The 20165-nt window shown below is 30.5% G+C and overlaps 2 protein-coding genes across 3 annotated transcripts in view; one reads left to right on the top strand and one right to left on the bottom strand.

Annotated features, from left to right (window-relative positions):
* The window catches only part of LOC113521215 (prolactin-releasing peptide receptor-like), a 133363-nt gene that overhangs the window by 35155 nt on the left and 78043 nt on the right, over positions 1 to 20165 (top strand). Inside the window, exon 1 of one of the 2 annotated variants that reach the window (XM_026906681.3) lies at positions 3443 to 3807. The exons of the other annotated variant lie outside the window; for it this stretch is intronic. The gene's annotated coding sequence lies outside the window, so the exon portion shown is untranslated. Of the gene's footprint in view, positions 1 to 3442; positions 3808 to 20165 lie in introns of those variants that run through there. 2 annotated transcript variants of the gene reach the window in all.
* The window catches only part of LOC113521184 (prolactin-releasing peptide receptor-like), a 187270-nt gene that overhangs the window by 111964 nt on the left and 55141 nt on the right, over positions 1 to 20165 (bottom strand). The gene's annotated exons all lie outside the window — the stretch shown is intronic.

Raw genomic sequence — 20165 nt, 5'->3', positions numbered from 1 at the left:
CGATCGTTAAACAATATGTTGCTTTTGCGACGCTTCGATGCAGGAAGTAGGTATTTAATTGGTGATTAGGTATATACCGTTTGCTATGAAACAAAAATGGAATGAAATATTGTATATTGCACGTTTGTTTCCTATACAACTTCTTTAATTTCATTTAATTTTATTGCATCTCAGAATGGCATTCAAACTGATGGATCACATGGTGGAAAGAGGTAACCGTCGTCTAGATTGACATAATGAACGGTTCTGAGCCACTTGCATTCATTGACTGTCTGTAATACGTTTGAAGTCGTTACTCCATCTAGTGGGGGAGGGGGGATTGTTAGTAATGCAAACTACCAATTCCATTGCTAACAACACACCTTGTCAGGTCGATCTCTACGTGACCCCCCTAGTAACCATCGTGTTGAATTCCAGGTGTATTCGTCACGATAAACATTGACTTCCCTTTTCACCTATCATCTCCTACTAGTACCCCGCTAGTTTATACCGTTAGCGCAGGCGGGGTTACCATTTCATCACCATCTATTACTGTCATCATCTAGTTGGTCATCCGTCCTACACTGCATTTGCCTGTATGAAGTCGCTATTCAAGAACTATTCTTTCCCCGGTGTTAGTAAGGATTACTAAGAAAAAATTTAAAATTATGAAAATTTCTTATTACGAAAATTTCCTTAATAGGTGTCGGAAGAACATTTTGTCCTCGTATAAATAAATTCCTTTACGATTGCTTATCTTATCTTCCTAGATTATTAATTCAAATGAAAGATAATAGATAATCTTTGGCGCACATTTTAGTCTAGTTCGCGAGTCCTATTTTTTTTAATGGGTGATAATAACTTGATAACTCTGCTTGCGCTATCGGTAAAAGCTAACGCGGAACTAGTGAGAGATGATATGTTTTTTTAATGGTTGATGATGGAATGGTATGGAGGTATAATGGTATAATGGAGGATGAAAAGACAGGTCAGTTAGCTCATCATGATGAATACACTTGGGATTCAGCACGATGATTTCCAGGCGGGACCACGTGGAGGTCGACCTGGTTGGGGTATATTGCTAGCAATGGGGCCCTTAGTCTTCATTATTAACAATACTAAAGAGGCGATATGTTAGGATGAAACAGCAGGTCAGTTGACATATAGTGACGGTTTCATAAAGAATTAACCAAGTTAGTTTCCAAGGGAAACCGCCTGGAGGTCGACCTGATAGAGTATATTGCTAGAAATGTGGAGCTGTTAGATCCTCATTACTAGTTAATTCCTTTCCACCTACTGGACCCCATTAATAATACTCTATTAGGTGGATCTCCATGGGAATTCCGTTGTAGTAAATTTTTGTTGAATTTGTCATAGTGGATCATCAGATCGGTTTTATCCTCATGAGTTACTTTTATCCCACCAGCGTCAATCGAGAGCACAGGCAGGTTTAACATTTTCTTTTCGCTCCATAACAAAAGAATTGTCACAATTTATTGTTGACAGTATGGTCCCGACATAGAATAAACCACCCTTTGCTTTCTCGTGGGTGTTGTAAAAGGTAACAAGGAAAATTTTGTGATCGAGGGATGGGTAGCAGCGTTATTCTTAAAGTATCACCAAAGCCTAGCCGCGGTTGCCAACCCGCCGGCCTAGTGTGCACAATTATTGGCAAAACCCGCCAATAGAGGGAGGTCTAGGTTCATCAATGGACAGTTAACGGCTGATATGATGATGACGATAATTATACGTAGACAAAGCCGCCAGGCTATTGCTACACAATAAAATCCACTTCAGTAATACGGGAGTAAATTTTATTGATTGTAAAGGAATGATCAAATTTCAAATTGATTCAGATTTGATGAAGTTATAAAATAACTTATTTTTGTGTCTAAATTACCATATTTCTCCTCGATCCTGTTGATCCCATATTAATTTTGCCCCAACTAAACTCGTAATTTTTTTGTGATCTAAAATTGTCACTTTATTTATTATTTAGAATTTTAGTACAAAAGCGTAATTTAATCACCTGTATGTGACCATGTAATTAAATTTCAACCCTTGCTCTGTTGATATTACAAATTCCTAGCTTGGACTTTTGAACCTGTGTCACAGTATATGCTTATACTTTGTAAGTCTAAAATAAATAAATTTTGTTATTTGACTTATTTTAAACATTTACGTGAAGAATATATTTATTTTCTAGTTTTAGAATGAAATTAATTATGAATTAAAAAAGGAATAAAATGTATAAACTTATACTTATTAAACTTTATACTTTTGATTGACTATTATATCAACATATCTAAAACTAACTAAAACTAATAAATAAGTCTCATAGCATAGTTTTATTTTATAACATAAGCATCCGCTAAGAATTTTTTAAAATTTGTGTGCAAAGCCGCGGGCAACAGCTTGTATATAATATGATTAATTTGTGTACGAAATTTCATTTAAATCTCTCAATCTTTTTAGGTGTGATTGAGTAATATATATTCAATAATTTAAGGAACCAAATAAGTTTAGTTCTAAATTTTGTTTCCAGAAACTCTTCACTCATCGTTCAGATACTGCGCGGCCTATCAGGTTTTGATAGATTAGAGGAATTGTAGAAAAATCAATAGTCATTATTTTCTTACTAATGTCAAATACGACATTCATGATTATATAATGAGTCAAATAAATACCTAAATTATTTAAGATTTCACAAAAAAAAAAATCATTTTGACATAACATTGGACTTAGCACTTACTTTTTGACCTGCAGGCCTACTCTTGAATCTAATATCGATATCAATCCAACCTAATGTATAATATTATATATAATATGTATAATAATACATGAAATAACAAATAGGAATTAATTTAAAATTGAGATCAGTTTGCAAGTTGCATTAATATGCATCTATCAGAACAGTATGGAATTATTATGTGGCTAGTATTACAATTCAATAATGTTTTACACTTTTGACCAGTGTTTCAATTCTAATATCGATCTATTAGAATTTATTTCAAGGGTAACCCCACTGGTCTCATTATAGACAGTATGGGACAAAAATGGAAGTAAATAGTTCAATTAAAAAGGTATATTAAATATCATGATTGCGATTTAACGCGACGCCATTATAGATAAATAGTATCTACACACCTGATTTTTATAGCCGACGTTTCGACATAGACTGCATCATGTTGTAGTTTAAAATTAACTAAAAAAATAATCATTTAAATTGGTACAGAATTAATGAAGATATCGCATAAAATGCACAGAGAAAAATCATTCCAATCGAGATCTTTTTCCGGTTCACAATTGAAAAAATCAATCGATTTGGGTACCTTCGCTTTGTAAGAAACATATTAAAAGTAATAAAAAAATATATTTATTACATTTTGTATTAACTCTATATTGTTATTTTTATAGCAGAGCCAATTTTCAAAAGAACAGCCATAAGCCATGGCGTGACTACGGAGCGATCAGTCTGTATACAGCTAGCGTTCCATACGCACGGTGGTTTCGTTACAGTTGCTCCACTACGATAAAGTACAAACTTGGCTGAACAACTAGTTGTTCCTTTGCCAATCTTTACAACCTATTGTTTACAAATAAAATCTGTCGAAGTTTTAGAACTGGCCAGTAACAGTTTTATTTGAAAACAGAACACGAACTATTTAAGAGGAATATTGTTACGAAAACTTTTAAGTGTTTTATTCTAAATCTAAAATAGTTTAAAAAGTTATAGATTTAATTATTAGACTAATTTATTGTTATTAAAAATAAAACTCATTGAACGTGCTGCAGTGTCGTTTAAAAGAAAAGTTCTGCAATAAAAAGGTTAGTATTTTTTTTTATTTTTAATTAATTAATCTTTAAAGGTACGTTTTAATTATCTAAATATAAAGAGGTTTAAATGAACATTAAAATTACACAAAATGGAGTAAATAAAAGAACGTGTATCATTAAGCTCCTGAGATTTAGAAGATGTCTTTTTCGTGTTTATTTGGCTCATTAAATTTTAATAGCCAGTAATATTGTAGAGCGCATGTAATTTACATTTAATGGTACCTATTCCTTTTTTCTAAGCACAATTATTATTGCCATATCTAAAGGTGACTTTATATAAAAATCATTTGCATAGGTACATACCTTCATCTCACTCGTGTTTCTTCCGTAAAGCTGTATTTTGGTTTAGAGGAATATGGCACTGAAATTACAGGATCTCCGTATTGTCTAATTCCACTGCCATATAATAGCAATAAAAGAGGAGTACTATGGACGTCATAGTATATTCTGTGATGTCCATAATATTTTTTTGTAATGAATGGTAATAGAATAGTAACCCCGCCTGCGCTAACAGTATATGCTGGCAGGACCGCAGTGAGAGATGATAGGTGAAAATAAAATAGCAGGTCAGTTAGCCTATCGTAATGTATACGCTTGGAATTCAATACGATAGTTTTCAGAGGGAACTACGTGGAGGTCGACCTGACAAGGAATATTGCTAGCAATAGGACTGGTTGTCCGCATTACTGACAACGCCCCCCTTATCCTTCCCTGTCCATGATAATGTTCATTTCTATTAAAGCGACGGTTGCCGCTTTCCATCAGCTGGGCCGCCAGAAGCCATTATAAATTATATAAAAAAATATACCAGAATATTGTAATCGACTTTCTGGCAAGACTTTGGATTTGGCTCCCCAATGTTCAATAAAACTCGTGTTTGCATTAATGTCAAAGTTTTTGTATTTAATGATATAATAGTTCTTGCGATATAAGCATTTAGTTTAGTATGGTACTGTCAAATAATATAAACTGATCATGTAAAATGAATAAAAAAACTAGGAGAGTATTTTTTTGATATTTTAGATTTATTTTTAGACGATTCCAAAAAGACAATTGATTACGTATTTGTTTGTTTTTTTTTTTAGTAAATGTAATTTATTTATTATTTTATGTGAAATATATTAGTTATTTTTTGTAGAATCTTTAATTCACTTAACCAATTTCGAAAATCCTTTTTTTTTCAATACGGTTTTGTCCCGCGTTGATCTAATATCTGTTATCTTTTTCAACATTAGATACTGTTTCTTTTTTACACAACAAATTTCTGCATTTTCTTATTATTATTTTTTAAAATTTGCTTTTTTATTCGACATTTCGCAATCTTATTAAAAGATACACATATTACCTTTTCAGAAAAGAAAAGTCACATTTTCCCTTGACATAAAAAAAGAAGGTTCTCGATTCGGTTGTATTTTTTTATGCCTCATATTTTATTACCACATAACACCGTCAGGTATAAACTGATTTGGAAAATTATTTTTTATCTGAAAAGATATAGACCGGGGCCACAGAAATTTCATCAAGTTTAGTTTAGTAGTTTAGTTTTTGAATTAAAATAACTAGCATTTGTCATAATTGGAGTCGGTTTTTTTTTGTGAAATACATTGTATTATTATTATTAGTTTCTTGTGTTCATTTAGGTTTAATAGGTTTCCTTTTTGAGCATAAGTTATTTTAACAAGTACTATTTTATATTTTACTTTATTTAAGCCATTTTATAATGGGATAGACAATTTTTTCTAATGAATGATAATGGAATGGTAACCCTGCCTGCACTAACGGTATACGCTGGCGGGGCTCCAGTGAGGGATGATAGGTGAGAATGAAAAACAGGCCAGTTAGCCTACCGTGATTAATACATCTGGAATTCAGCACGATGTTTTCCAGGGGGATCCGCGTGGAGGTCGAATACATATACTGATAGAGTATATTGCTAGCAATGGGACTGGTACTCCTCATTTCTAAGTTTAATTCACATTTCATTTTTAAGTTTAATTCACACAATTAAACTTAAAAATGTAAAGTAATAATAAAATTATTTAAAAGAGCAACACGCAAGTTTCTTGCTCGTTCTTCTTGTGATGAGACAGCTTTCCGAACGAGCGGTAGATTAAAAAAAAATGTAATGACTTTTCAAAAGTGCTTCAATGTAAGTTTATTTGAATAAATGATTTCTATTCTATTCTATTCTATTCTATTCATTACTAAAAATCCCTTCCCCCCTAAAATAGACAATTACAGTTCTAGCCTTTAATCTATCCATACATTTCTTGCTTCGTCTACTTACGTAATGCGCAATTCCGTTGCGGAATACGCATACTAATCCTTACTATATAATATTATAAACGTGGAAGTGAGTTTGTTTGTTTTACCTCTTAGCATCTTTAACGACTTTACTAATTACTATGAAATTTGGTATACATGTACGTTATGGGATGGAGAAAGGGATAGACTATTTTTAAACCAGGTCATGATTATATCAGCCTTTAACTGTCCACTGCTGAACATAAGTCTCCCCCTTGGGGGATTTTACTAGTAGTTGTCATGCTTGTCAGGTGGATCAGCGACCGCAGTTAGGAGATATTTTAAGAGGGACGCTTCTGCCCGTCAATTCGCCTTCCCTAAGTCGTCTTTTACGACACCTACGGAAAAGGAAGGGATGGCTTATTCTTTACGGGCACACAAAACAGAATCTATAATTTCTTCTATTTATATAAATTTATAATATTTCTTTATATATGCGTGTATATAGTATGTTATTATTATATCAGCCGTTGACTGTCCACTGCTGAACATAGGCCTCCCCCTTTTGGGAAGTTAATAATTAGGTACTATATTTTTTTTATGTCACTTAGAATACATTATTAATATATATATTAATTATTTGTTTGAAGAGTCACTATTTTAATTTACTACAGAACGGACGTTATTCTATTCTGAATGAAGTACAAAATTTTGCAATTCGATATCTAAAATATTACAATGAAATAAAACATAGCACTTGGCAAGCATGATGGCTGTCAAAAAGTCCTTTATCATAAAATGATATGATTAAATACTTGCCATTTTGATACGAATGGATAATTTAAGACTATGTACTACTAAACAAAACTTATTTCAATTTTAATACTTAAATTAAAATTTCCATTGAAATAAAATCATAATGCAATAAAAACCATGTCGCATGTACATAAAGAAAATCAGTCGAATTGGTAAACTATTGCTTTTGATTTTGGAAGTTTTTTGAAAATAGAAAAACACAACACAGATCAGGCTGATTTTATTAAAATTAATAAACTTATTTGCAAAATTTAAATAATTAAAGATTGTATCCCACAAAAAAAGCCGATTTCAATTGTTACAGAACTAGTTGCTTTGATCTAAAAACTAAACTACTAAATTCGTTTTGATAAAATTTCTATGAGATAAATCTGTAAGTATATCAGAGTATTCAAATAAAAAAATATTTTTCCAAATAGATTTAGAAATGACGGAGTTATGAAATAACAAATATTAAAAAAAAAAAAAAATGCAACCGAATTGAAGAATTTTTTTTTGGCGGTTGTAAATATATCGTGTTGGGAATCATATCATTTTGGATGTCAGTTAAAAATAGAAATACAGATTTCGGGCAAATAAGCAAATTTATCAATTAAAAATTTAAAAACACAGTCATATTACGTTTTTCCTCGTTTTGGAAGTCAATTGAAAAAGTACCAAACGGATTTGGGTAATCATATGGAAAAATCATTGGAAACATTTTTCTGCTAAAAATACGTTTTAGACGTCGATAGAAAATAAAAGAGCAGACAAATTAGGGCGATCAAAAGGAAAAAATCAATGAGTCAATTTATAAGTTAAGAATTTAAAAAAATACAGTCTTTATGCGAATATTTTAAATTTTCGAAATCTGTTAGTAATAGAAAAGAAGATAGATTTGTGCGATCCAATGAAAAATCAAACAAATAAAAAGGCATATTGCAATTCTCGATATGGAAATAAGCTAAAAATGGAAAAGTGTTATACAGAGTGGTGTAATGAAATACAAAAGCGTTATACTACATTAGAGATTGGGCGTAATCAATTAGAAGAAAATTTTTGACAGTTAAAGGATTGAACAAGTTAATTAGGGTACAAAAAAGTTTTCTTTTTCTATTAATAAACACAGTCTTCTCAAATTCATCTCTGTTGAAAATAATTGAAACTTGAAACTGAATAAATTTGAAGCCACAACATCCGTAAAAGTTTTAGCAGTTACTTAATTAATGACAAAACTTTTGAAGTGTAACTAATTGGATAATATTTTGTGAAACTCCAATCAGTGGTCAAACGAAGCAAGATGATGATAATAGAGGAACTGGCAATTACTAAATTCTTAACATTGTAAGTCATTAGCTACTATATGTCGAGGCTTTGCCTGCGTCTATTAGAGTAAAAGATACCCGGTTTCTTAATCTAGATGTTGATTTTGATTTGAAAGAAATTTGTTATCCATCTGTATACCATATTTCATATAAACCTGTTCCATAAACAAAAATCTGTCTATGCACTTGTACATGCACGAGGGAAATTGTATGAACAATTTGTGTTTGTGTATGTAGACATCGTTAAAAAAATTAACATAACTTTTTAAAATAATCTAGAAACCTTTATACTTTTTACATTTATAATAATTTGTAAGATCTATGAGGGTGTCGATATGCAATGATATTTGGTATAGTACATCAAATAATAAACTCCAAAACCGTTCGTCTCTGATGAACACAAAACAATGTATGCCAATTTAAATTTCTAACTCTCCGACAATGTAAAATACTTAACAAAGCAAATTGTAATAACAGCTTCAAGATTACCCCCATGTTGGAATCAAATGCTCAATGTTTTATAAATATGTCGAGTATTCACCACAATGACAATTGTCGTTGTATTTTTTTTATCACGGAACAAAATCGACTGTACTTACGAGTATGTTATTGTTCATTTTACCATACCGTGTAATGCTTCTCTATAAAAGTCGTAAATAGGATTATAATTATCATAAAGCCCATCTTCATGATAAAAGGAGGCACATATGTAGCTATATAGATACCATCAATCTACAATGTTTGCTTATTTTTTGTTTAAATTGATGTCGAATGATATTGAAACTAATAGATGTGACAGTCATAAACTGTAAAATAAAGTTTTAGATGGTTTATGGACACTATTATTTATGTATTATACATTAGTAAACCCGGCAAACAACGTTTTGTCCTCTATCGTCATTTATCATCTATTGGGTCCAATTATTCTTATCGAGATAAAAATTATTGTCTCTTAAATTGGAGCATTCATGCAAAAAATTTTGTTTAAATCAATTGAGCGGTTTGAGAGATAAGTGTGCACGAATTTATTTATTTAAGTAACTTTATTGACCAAAAGAAAATACAATAATAAATAAACAATATATAAAAAAATAATGTATATATTTATATAAAGGATACAACTAGATATATATATATATAATGCTAATTAAATATAAATAAATAAAGTATAAAAAATGACGACAAGCTACTGTTGTTATAAGTGAATGGTTATTACTATACTTTTTAGTTAACATTAGTTGACAAATGAGACTTTTCATCGTCTTTTTCACAACTTCATTCATGTTACCGAAATATAAAGTAGCCTATATCCTTTTAATCCTTAAATATATGTACGTACGTCAAATAGAGTTGGACCAAATTTTTTATTTTGATCAGTTTTTACATTAAACATTTGGATATTCAGTCGAAACTCCAAATTTATCCCGTGTTCAAAATTGCGTTCGAGAAGTCGATGTCTTAATTTAACTGACACTTTGAATAGTGTTTTGTCCCGTTTTCACACTTGCTGCACTTAAATACTTATAAAAGAGAGTACTTAACTTTTTAAAAAACATTCAAAATGAAAAACAACAAATTTTGTTTTATACTTATTGTATTATTTCTTTGAAAATATTTTATTATAATTAATTATGTTCATAAAATAACTAGCATGTTGTTTACAAGTAAATATATATAACCAAAGTTTAATTAGAATTATTTGTACTTAACTTTTTTAAAAACATTCAAAATGAAAAACCTTTGCATGGTTTAGAAGAAGTTAAAAAATAGAAGTAAAGAAAAAAGACATAAGCGATTTTGTTTTATACTTACTATTCCAAGTTGTATTATTTCTTTGAAAATATTTTATTATAATTAATTATGTTCATAAAATAACTAGCATGTTGTTTACAAGTAAATATATATAACCAAAGAAAATTGATGTAGCAGAAGAGAAATTATGTTTTTAAGTAAAGCTCGAATATTAAGCTGACGGTTGAGGCACGGAAAAGGGGAAAGCCAACATCATACGCCACCCTAAAGTGATGTTAGTAAGCACACGAAAATTACGATTAAGCATATAATTTAATGGAGCTCATATTTCGCTTTCTTCATACAATATTTATTATCTATTACCAGAGGGAGAATTCGTACAAAAGTCGTTAGAATAAGTACTTCTGCCCCATCCTTGTTTTTCTGGTGTAGCAGCTGTGCTTTTATGACTGTGTTTTCGTTTGAAGGGTAGATATGGTAGTGAAATTACAGAGTGCAGATATAACACCATAGTCCGCAGAAATAGCAACCCATGTGGGGCTACCATGAACCATGTATTGGTCATGTTTATAAATGATAGAATAATATACATTTTATTTGGATACTTTTTTGTCAATCAATCATTATGGTTTCTAAATGGAACCGCGTGGAAGTCGACCTGATAGGATATAGTGCTAGCAATGGAATTGCTAATTTTCATTACTAACAACCCCTTCCTTCCACTAAATTTAACGTTTGTTATCGGAATAGAAATGAAAATATTTTCTTAATACAATCTGGCCCATAAATAAAGCAGTTATATTTATAACAGTAACTGGCTAACCTGATAAACGTTGTTCTGCAATATAAATATATTTTTTTTGGATAGGGACACTCTAATCATCTAGCAGTATAAAATATACTTTACGATCTATTTTCCATACTTACCAGATACACATTATTAATTAAAAAAAATTCGGTGTTTCAGAAAAGTTTAACCACAAATACCGTAATAATAGGACATAAAGGTTTAATCTTAGTTTGCCATCTAGAAATAGACCATTTCATTAGTTTTCCTATTTCTGAAATCCACAGGTATGAAATAGTGGGCAAGAAGCTAGTAATATATATGAAAGCACTAGATATTTAACCAAAGAATGCGGTATTTCGAAAAGTACTTTATTTCAAGTTATAAAAAATGCGAACAATCTATTACAATCTGGTATTCTAGGCATTTATTGGGGGCAGCGTTAATCCACGTCTCTTAAGAATGCCGTTAGACTTTCCAATTATTTAAAAGTAGAAAATTGTTTTTGTAAACTGTATAAGTACTTTTTTTTAATTTATTTAAATAAAGAAACCGCACGGAGGTTAATATTACTAGTAATCACTAGTAATAGTTATCTCCATATGATTCCGACATAGTATAAACCACCGTTTCCTTTCCTTTGGGTGTCGTAAGAGGCGACTAATGGAACTTAGTAGTCGAGGGATGGGCAGCAGTGCCCCTCTTAAAACATCATCAAAGCCTGGCTGCTGTTAAAACCCCTCAAGGAGGACGCCTGTGTTCAGCAGTAGAGTTATTGGCTGATATAATGAGGATGATTTTTTTATGAAACTTAGAATGGCAAACAAGTTGACTTCCTACCTAGTGGAAAGTAATAACCGTCGCCTATAGACATGAGCAGTACCATGGACATAATAGAGTATACTATTTCGCCCATGATACCTTCCATGCGTTGCTATTCTGAGGACTCAGGTATTATTCCTCTGTACCTTGTAAATTCACTGCTATATCCCACCCTTCAGACCGAAACACATCCATGCAAATACAACTGCTTGATGATGACGATTAGTCACTTCAAACTGCGATAGTACCTAGTGAATGTATCCTTTTATTTTATTATAAACATATTTATTCAAACTTATGAAAAAATAAAACTGATTGCCTATTACATTAATTTAAATGTAGCTATAAATTAAATAAAAAGTAAATTCTATAAATTGTAGGAACTGAATACTTTTATAAATTCAATATATTACATTAGATATGTACCTAAAAACATATATAAAAGAAAAACACTTACGGTTTCCTTCAGTCGTTGTGAATCTGATAAATTTATTGCTCACTTAATATTACGAAAGTTTTTATCTTTGAATTAGTCATAAAATATTATGCCATCTTCTCTCATTTTCCTTAGTAATAAAAAAAAACAGACAGAAAAATACATCCATTCATCTTAAGTAATAATTTAATGTACAATGACACACTTATCTCCTGAGGGGATCTTTACCAATCAAACAGAAAATGCCTGGAGAGTAACATTCGAGAGATAAAAATAACAAACGTCATAGTAAATCAAAAATAAAAAAAAGAAAACAGGTCTCCAATCATGAAAGAATTAATATTGACTAGTTAGTAATATCTCTAGTCTTAATTTTAAAAGTAATAAAACATCCTGATGTTTAAAACATCGTGACATTCCATAGATACCTACATCTACCAATCTGAATAAATCAGTTTTTTTTTATCTTTTAATGGATGATAATGGAATTGTAGCCCCGCCTGCGCTATCGGTTGCCAGTGTGGGATGATATTATTATAAACGGATTTATTAGTAAGAGATCTACACGGTACGAGAGAGTAACAGCCCTATTGCAAGCAATACAATCAAGTAGGTCGATCTCTACGTATTTCTTCAGAGAAATTGTCTTCTTTAATTTTTGTTGAATTGTGACTACAATGGGCCAATAGTCTCTTATCCTCACCTTACCTCTCATTGGTGTACTGACAGCGTATAACGGCAGTGCAGGGGTTACCGTTTCATTTTCACTCATAAAAAAAAACTTTTTCTTTGATTATAAGTACATAAACTATCACGATATCTCCAATTTTCTATGCTGTTACAATTTTCTCTGATTTTTATAAAAAAAAAAAAATTCTATGTATTGAATTACATTGTTTATCAACTTATATTACATCTCGAATGTGCATAATATTTCTATAGATAAAAAGATAAGTGGGAAACCATACTTATTTTTGTTGCATGATAACCTCATTTCTTATTACATTTAGAAATATTTTTTTTATATCTGCAAGTGTTAAGTGCACTCGTCTCTGCCAATGAACCTTTATTATATTAATTTATTTCAGTATCAAATTCATATATTTAAATACAGACGCTTTTTACTGGATAATAAAATTTTGTGCAACTAATTCGTATTTACCGTTTTAAGTTTACAAGCAGACTACTTTAGTAATTTAGTCGAATGGTGAATTATTTAGTAGCTAGGGGTCTTTGAAAAATAAAATGAAAAAGAATGAAAAGGCAGGTCAGTTAGCCTATCACGACGAATTCACTTGAAATTGAACACGATAGTTTCCAGGGAGAACCGCGAGGATAACGGGGATACTAATCCCCATTATTACCAATCTCGTTGCCCTCCCAATGTACTGGATTACTATCGTATTTTCATTCCATTTAAATAATTGTGTTTGTATAACTCTGCATGGCAAACAAACTGACAGGGGGGGAAAGGGATTGTTAGTAATGGAGACTGAGAATACCATTGCTAGCAATATACCCAACCAGGTCGACCTCCTCGCGGTTCTCCCTGGAAACTATCATGGTTAATTCATGATGAATTCATCATGATGGGTTAACTGGCCTGTTTTCATTCTCATCTATCACCTTTCACTGGTGCTCCGCCAGCGTATCCCGTTAGCGCAGGCGGGGTTACCATACCATTTTCACCCACCAAAAAAAAAAAAAACAAACTGACAATGCACCTGATGAAAATATAAACAAGAACATCACTACGGCAATTGCAGAATATACTGTGTAGCATATTATACGCTTCATGAGTGGCCATTCCTCAGGACTATATTATGTCTCTGTACCCTGTAACTTTATTGCCATATTCCACTGTTCAAACTAAAACAGCCGTGCAAGCATAGCTACTTTATAGTACAAAATTTTACGCTCGAGTGAGACAGAGGTAAAATACTTTTTGTTTAAAGGACGTCATAAAGTACAAAATTTAAAATTTTTTAACTGTCTGTCGATCAGCCATATACGTATATTATTAAACATGTTCCTATCATTTTCTTATCTTTTAAGTCTGCATTCTTTCAAGCGGTGAAAATTACAGTCATAAATATCTAGTAACGTTTGAGACGAGCCGCGCTATAGCACGGTTAGTGATAGCAATAGTGTACTAATCCAATGATCCCGAGATATGTTATCAGCCGGTTTGGTTCCATACAATATTTGTCTGTAAGATCAATGTAAACGACTTCCATAGCTCGTTGACGTGTAAAGTATATAGAAAATAGAAATTAAATCTTAAGCCCGGTAATTAACAAGAAGCTGTTTGTCAGGAGACGCGTAAATACCATTTTAAATGATTTATTTAATCACTCGAAATGGTATTTATTATATGTTTATAAATTTATAAATATTATATTATTTGATTTTTATGTTTTCATTTGAAAATATATTAAGTTTCGCTCACTTTATAATTTTTCAATCAATAACAATATATGATTTTATATTTTAATAATCTGTCTATTATAGAATTATACAATACAATTCTACAATAATATATTAATTATATATTTTCTTTAATGTTTTATGCTGTTATTATAACGTGCTTAATTATACAATATTATTTATTTATTTATTTATTTAACTCATTATTGCACCATAAATAAAAATATACAATGACAAGTGAATATTCAAGTAAAATACAGTAACATAAATACAGATTGAAATATATACATAAAGGTACAATATTATCACACTTACTTGTACAAAAATGAGTCCGTTATTCTAAGATTGTCTCGAAAAGATTGCTTTCAGCAATAAGACTGCCTAAGAAGACCTAAGGGAACTTAATGCTCGAGGGATAGGCAGTAGCGTCCCTGTTAATACATTACCAATGCCTGTGATTGCCAACTTGCCTGCCAAACGTGGCAACTACTGACAGACCTCCGTTTATAGGGAAGGCCTGTATTCAACAGTGAACAGTTAATAGCTGATATAGTAATTATCATGATATTAATATTAATATGTGCATGATTTTTCCGCTTGGAAAGTTTACAATTAATAATTTTAATGGAATATGATTTCATATTTCAATATAATAATATTTCTTTATTAATTCTTTTCTTCCAATCTAATCCTATTTTTCATTTCTCTTAATTTTTAGTTTAAAAAAAACATATAAAATGGTTACCTAAGTATTGTAGCAAATTTTAACTTTGGGACAAAATATATTAAGTATCAATCTAATAAAATAAATAAAATCTGTGTCTGTGTTTGTATACTTTGGACAAATTATAACGACAGATCCAGTAGACAGGGCCTTGTTATTTATGGGAAAGGAGTAAAATTTTGAGAGGCTTACGGTCCCAAGACCTATATCATTCAGAGATTTATTGAAATAGACAACAGAGTAACTATTCACTTTTACTCATGTATCAGTCTTTTGTCTGATACAATTTTTTTTTGTAGAAAATTTCGGAAGTACACATTACGAGTATATTTTAGTAGACTAGTTTCAGGACCATCCGGGACCCTTAGTCTCGGAGTTTTCACGACTTAAATACATGTAAATTGAACCGGCAGAACTTTAAAATTCAAAGAAGTATTCTATGCCTCACTGATTTATTTATTCGATTATGGTTTATTTTATTTCTTTCAAATATGTTATTAATCTTGCTGTTGTAAATTCATAATATGAACTATGAGTGTAGTGCGGTTTCAAAAGATTTTTTTTCTCGCGAACGCTCAGGCTGTAAAATAAGTTCTCTGGCGAGGTTTTCCTTACAGACTAGAGCCTTCAAAAAGGATATATTAAGGTTTTTCCAGGGCTGGCAAGGCTGCACGTGACGCCTCTAGTCTTACAGGCGTCCATAGGCTACAGTGATCGTTTACTGTCAGACGGGCTGTATGCTTGTTTATCACCTTTGTGGTATAAGATAAGGAGTATGTAGATACAATAGATTTCTTGTAAATATATATTAGTGACTTTAGTTAACCAAAACAAAATAATTATAATAATAATAATATATGTTTGTAACGCCATACCATGGCGACCTTTATTTGCGGTCATGTTTTATAGGTTTATGTATCATATGTTGTCGTATAGGAAAACTAATAAAGAACAAAACTTTAGTTGATGGCAACCCTTAGTTGTGGCCATTTATCATATGTAACCATAAATTACCGTGTATAGAAAATAATAAACTTTTGTTTCGCGTCTTATCAAAATTTTATCATATTTAACAAAATTTTACAAAATTGTTACCCATTTTCACTTGGACCTTAGGTTGCGAATAAGAGTAAGCAAGGTAGGTGCATTATATTATATTTTCGCTCATCTTTTATTTAAACCAAATTTCATGAAAAAATTTTATGTATGCAGAAATTACCGCCGGGAACTAGGTTTCCATGCGATTCCACAATTCATCTCATACATACATGTCGATTTTGAGACTATTAAATCCTTCATCAGATAGATTATATTATCTGTGCGTATATTATATCTAATACTTAAAACTGAGTTCAAAATAAATTGTAATATAATAAAAACAAGTTGATGGCCCACCTAATGCAATGAATGAATGGTAGTAACCGTCGCCTATAGACACGAGCAATACCATAAACATAACAGAGTATACTGATTCACCCATAATATTGCTATTCCTGAGGGCTCAGATGTTATTCCTCTGTACCTTGTAAATTTACTGCCATATTTCACTCTTTAAACCGGAATACAACTATGCAAACACAACTGCTTCACAGTAGAAACACGAGTGGGACTTTTGTACAAAATCTCCTTCTAGTGAATATATCGATTTTGCTTTGTTTCTTTACATATCATAAAACTGCACTGAATGTCCTCAATCAACACGGTCAATACTTAATAATTTTCTTCAAGGGATGTAGGTCAGAATACGAAAACAGCTGCTAAACTTTTCATAACGAATCGATCGCAAAAATAGTACATGCACTAGAATGTTTAATTGCTATCGATTATGATGAAAATGACATACATTTCCAATTTAACAATTTTTTTTTTCTAAAGAGAAGAAAAAGAAAAATGTTTGGATACATCAGTATGCCGACTTCTTAGATTATATAGATAGAGCCTCGAGCCTCAAAAACAAGTCAACTTTTTAGCCAATTGTCAAATTAGCTGACTCGTTTTTTTTATGAATATTCTATATATTTACACACACAACATATCTTGTCGTATCTATATTTAATTATTTAATAAATAAAATGAGTATTTACGCATTAAAAACATGCAGAAATTATAAGACTAAATAAATATAGAAGTTATAAAGGAATCATCATTATTTATCACGCAAAATTGTATTAAAAAGTCGACCCGCTTTTCTCGAAGCACTTGTATGGAGACACTTTATCTATATAATCTAATGCCGAGTTGTAGTAGAGAAACATTGAATGAACCACTCGCGGATATGGGTTAATTGACATTTGTGTTTTTTTTATTTAATGTTTTGTATTTGTTAATAAATTTTATGTCGTATATTGCTTACAATTTTTTATAAATTGTATCTAATTTTGTTATAATTAAATGTAGTTATATAAGAAACTTTAGCTCACTTGATATCATGCAGTTTGTTGCATGTTTAAATATTTTACTGAACCATGTGTTATTTTGCGGAAGTCCATAAATTCCAATCAATTGACTAGAATGTTTAAAATAAACTAATATTACTATCAATATAACATTCATATCAAGTAAATGCATTTGATTGAAAAACTGATTGATTGGCAAATGCTTGATTTTGAACAAAATATTTAGATAGTCATTTTATCCATTCTATATTAATGTTATAAACTTTATAATTATTTGAAGAAAAAAGCGACAGTGTTTTGCTCGTTCTTCTTAAGTGAAATTGAGTTCCAAACTAGGCGGTAGATTCATAAAAAAAGGCAATTAAAAATTTTTTATCATTAAGTTTACTTCAACAAAAAATATTTATTATTATTATCAATATTACGTATAAGTAAAGCTAGTGTTATTTGACATATGAACTAGTTTTACTTGAACAGCATACATTTTTTTTATTAAAAAAAAATATTATTTTTGGCAAGAGCAATAGTCGTTTTTTTCTGAAAACTAAGACCATAATATTTCAACGTACTGCCGCTGTATTAAACAAAAGAAAGTACGAGTATGTTTCAAAAATAAAAACATGTTTACTTGGAATTCAATTACTTTTGTTATGTGTAACGAGTAGTCGGGGAATGCAAAAATAATATTGTGTCACGTTTATATCTTACTTCCAACGGATATATTACAAAAAATGGGCTAAAAGTGTTACGTACACGTAGGTGTATTATTTTCTCCATTATATTTTAATGTTTTCTCTTGTTCATTCATAAACGAGTGAGGGAGGTATCTAAAATAAGTTTCTTTTGTTTTATCTCGTTCTACTCTATAGCTGTATAAATTATGGTTTTTTATTGCAGTAAAGTTTGAGCGTAAACAAATTTTTTTTTAAACATGACTGTTATTTTCCTATTGTGATATTGCATATTACAGCGTGGCACAAAATTTTGCGACTTGCAATTTTTTAATATCTCTTATAAGAATTTGGTATAGTATTTCTTTCTGTATATATATTGTAATATTTTTTTGTTGCATATATGAAAGGAATTAATTATTTTTGACCGGATTAAAAAAAGAAGTAGGTTCTCATTTCGCTTGTATTTTTTTATGTTTGTTAGTTCTTGACTCTGTTAGAAGTAAACCAATTTGATTTTTTTTTTTATTTATCCTAAATGATATATTTACAGTTTGATTCAATAGAAATGTTATCAAAATCGGGTCAGTAGTTTAGTTTATAGATCAAAATAACTAATTTTGCTGCAATTGAAGTCAGTTTATTTGTGAAACAATCTTCATTTTTTACTGGCGTTTAGCTTCGTGTTTGAAAAAATTTTTTAAATAAAAATATAGTCCACATTATTCGTAGATAATGTTGCATTCAAAATCAGGTAAATATTTTTGAGTAGGTACATCAGTTGCAAAAAACAAATCAAATCTTTCCTTTTAATATTATTACTTTAGATACATGTATAATATTTTAATATAATAAAAGAAAGTAATTTCATTTAATTTGTTGTCTTTTCTATGGTAAACAAGTAAAAATACAATACACTTGAAGTATGTACAATAAAGATTTGAGAATACAATACAATCATCACTATATTGTATACAATAATTTATTGAAATGCAGAACTGTATCGTATTCTAGTTACCGCATCTTAATTCACAACAGTAATGGGTACTTTCGTTCGAAATTCAAATCAATGTACACGATTCGCTGTGATGTAAAAGTTCATATAGTTGGAAGCGAGCCAAGCACCATTATACTTTATTCCAGTTTTCCATTGTTTTTGCATGCAGAGGTGATTGTGAACGATCATTGGTTTTACATAGTACAAATAAACTAGAAAACGAGTGCAAGATGTGTTTAGTAATAGAGTAATGCCACAGAATAAATAATATTTGATAGTAACCTGATTACACGTAACGAATATAGTAAACAGACGTAATAGGTATTTTTGTATTCAAAATATATGGATTTTTTAAAAGGTTGTCTTAAATAAATAAGTTTCAGTCTAATGTCGACTCAAGCTACGTAGACGTATGAGAGGGTGGGAGGAGAGGGGAGTAGTGTACGCATGCAGCCTACTATTGTGAAATTTCCTTTTAGTATTTACATGACCGTAAATTATAGATATTATTCGATATTTGTTGATATAATTAAGTAAATTGATTTCCTTTTTCTTGTTTTTGTCCTTCCATATCTGTCTCGTTATTGTATATTAAATAATTGTATATATTTATATACATATATATACCTAATTGTATGTTATACATTTTACATATTAATTACTTAGGTGTATGTATGTAAGGTATGCATATTATTATTTGCATATGTTTTATTAAAATGAGCGTTTTTTTTTATTAGATACACTTCTTGCGCCAAATAACTACTGACTTTTATATCTTTAATGACAATCGGCTAAGCCATTAGAACGTCATTAAAAAACAACTCAACTTGCATATTTATGATATTAATAAAGGTTTTACGGAGTACCAGACAAAAAACGAGTTATTTTACATATTTCCCAACTAAACAAGTTGGGAAATATGTAAAATAATCCCTTATTTCAAGAATGCTATTTTGAGAAGAGATTATTTTTT

Source organism: Galleria mellonella, unplaced genomic scaffold, assembly GCF_026898425.1.
Source record: "Galleria mellonella isolate WM207_F2 unplaced genomic scaffold, CSIRO_AGI_GalMel_v1 utg19, whole genome shotgun sequence".
NCBI classification, from domain to species: domain Eukaryota; kingdom Metazoa; phylum Arthropoda; class Insecta; order Lepidoptera; family Pyralidae; genus Galleria; species Galleria mellonella.
Note: the sequence above shows the minus strand (reverse complement) of the source record. Positions and strands in the feature narration are given on the sequence as shown.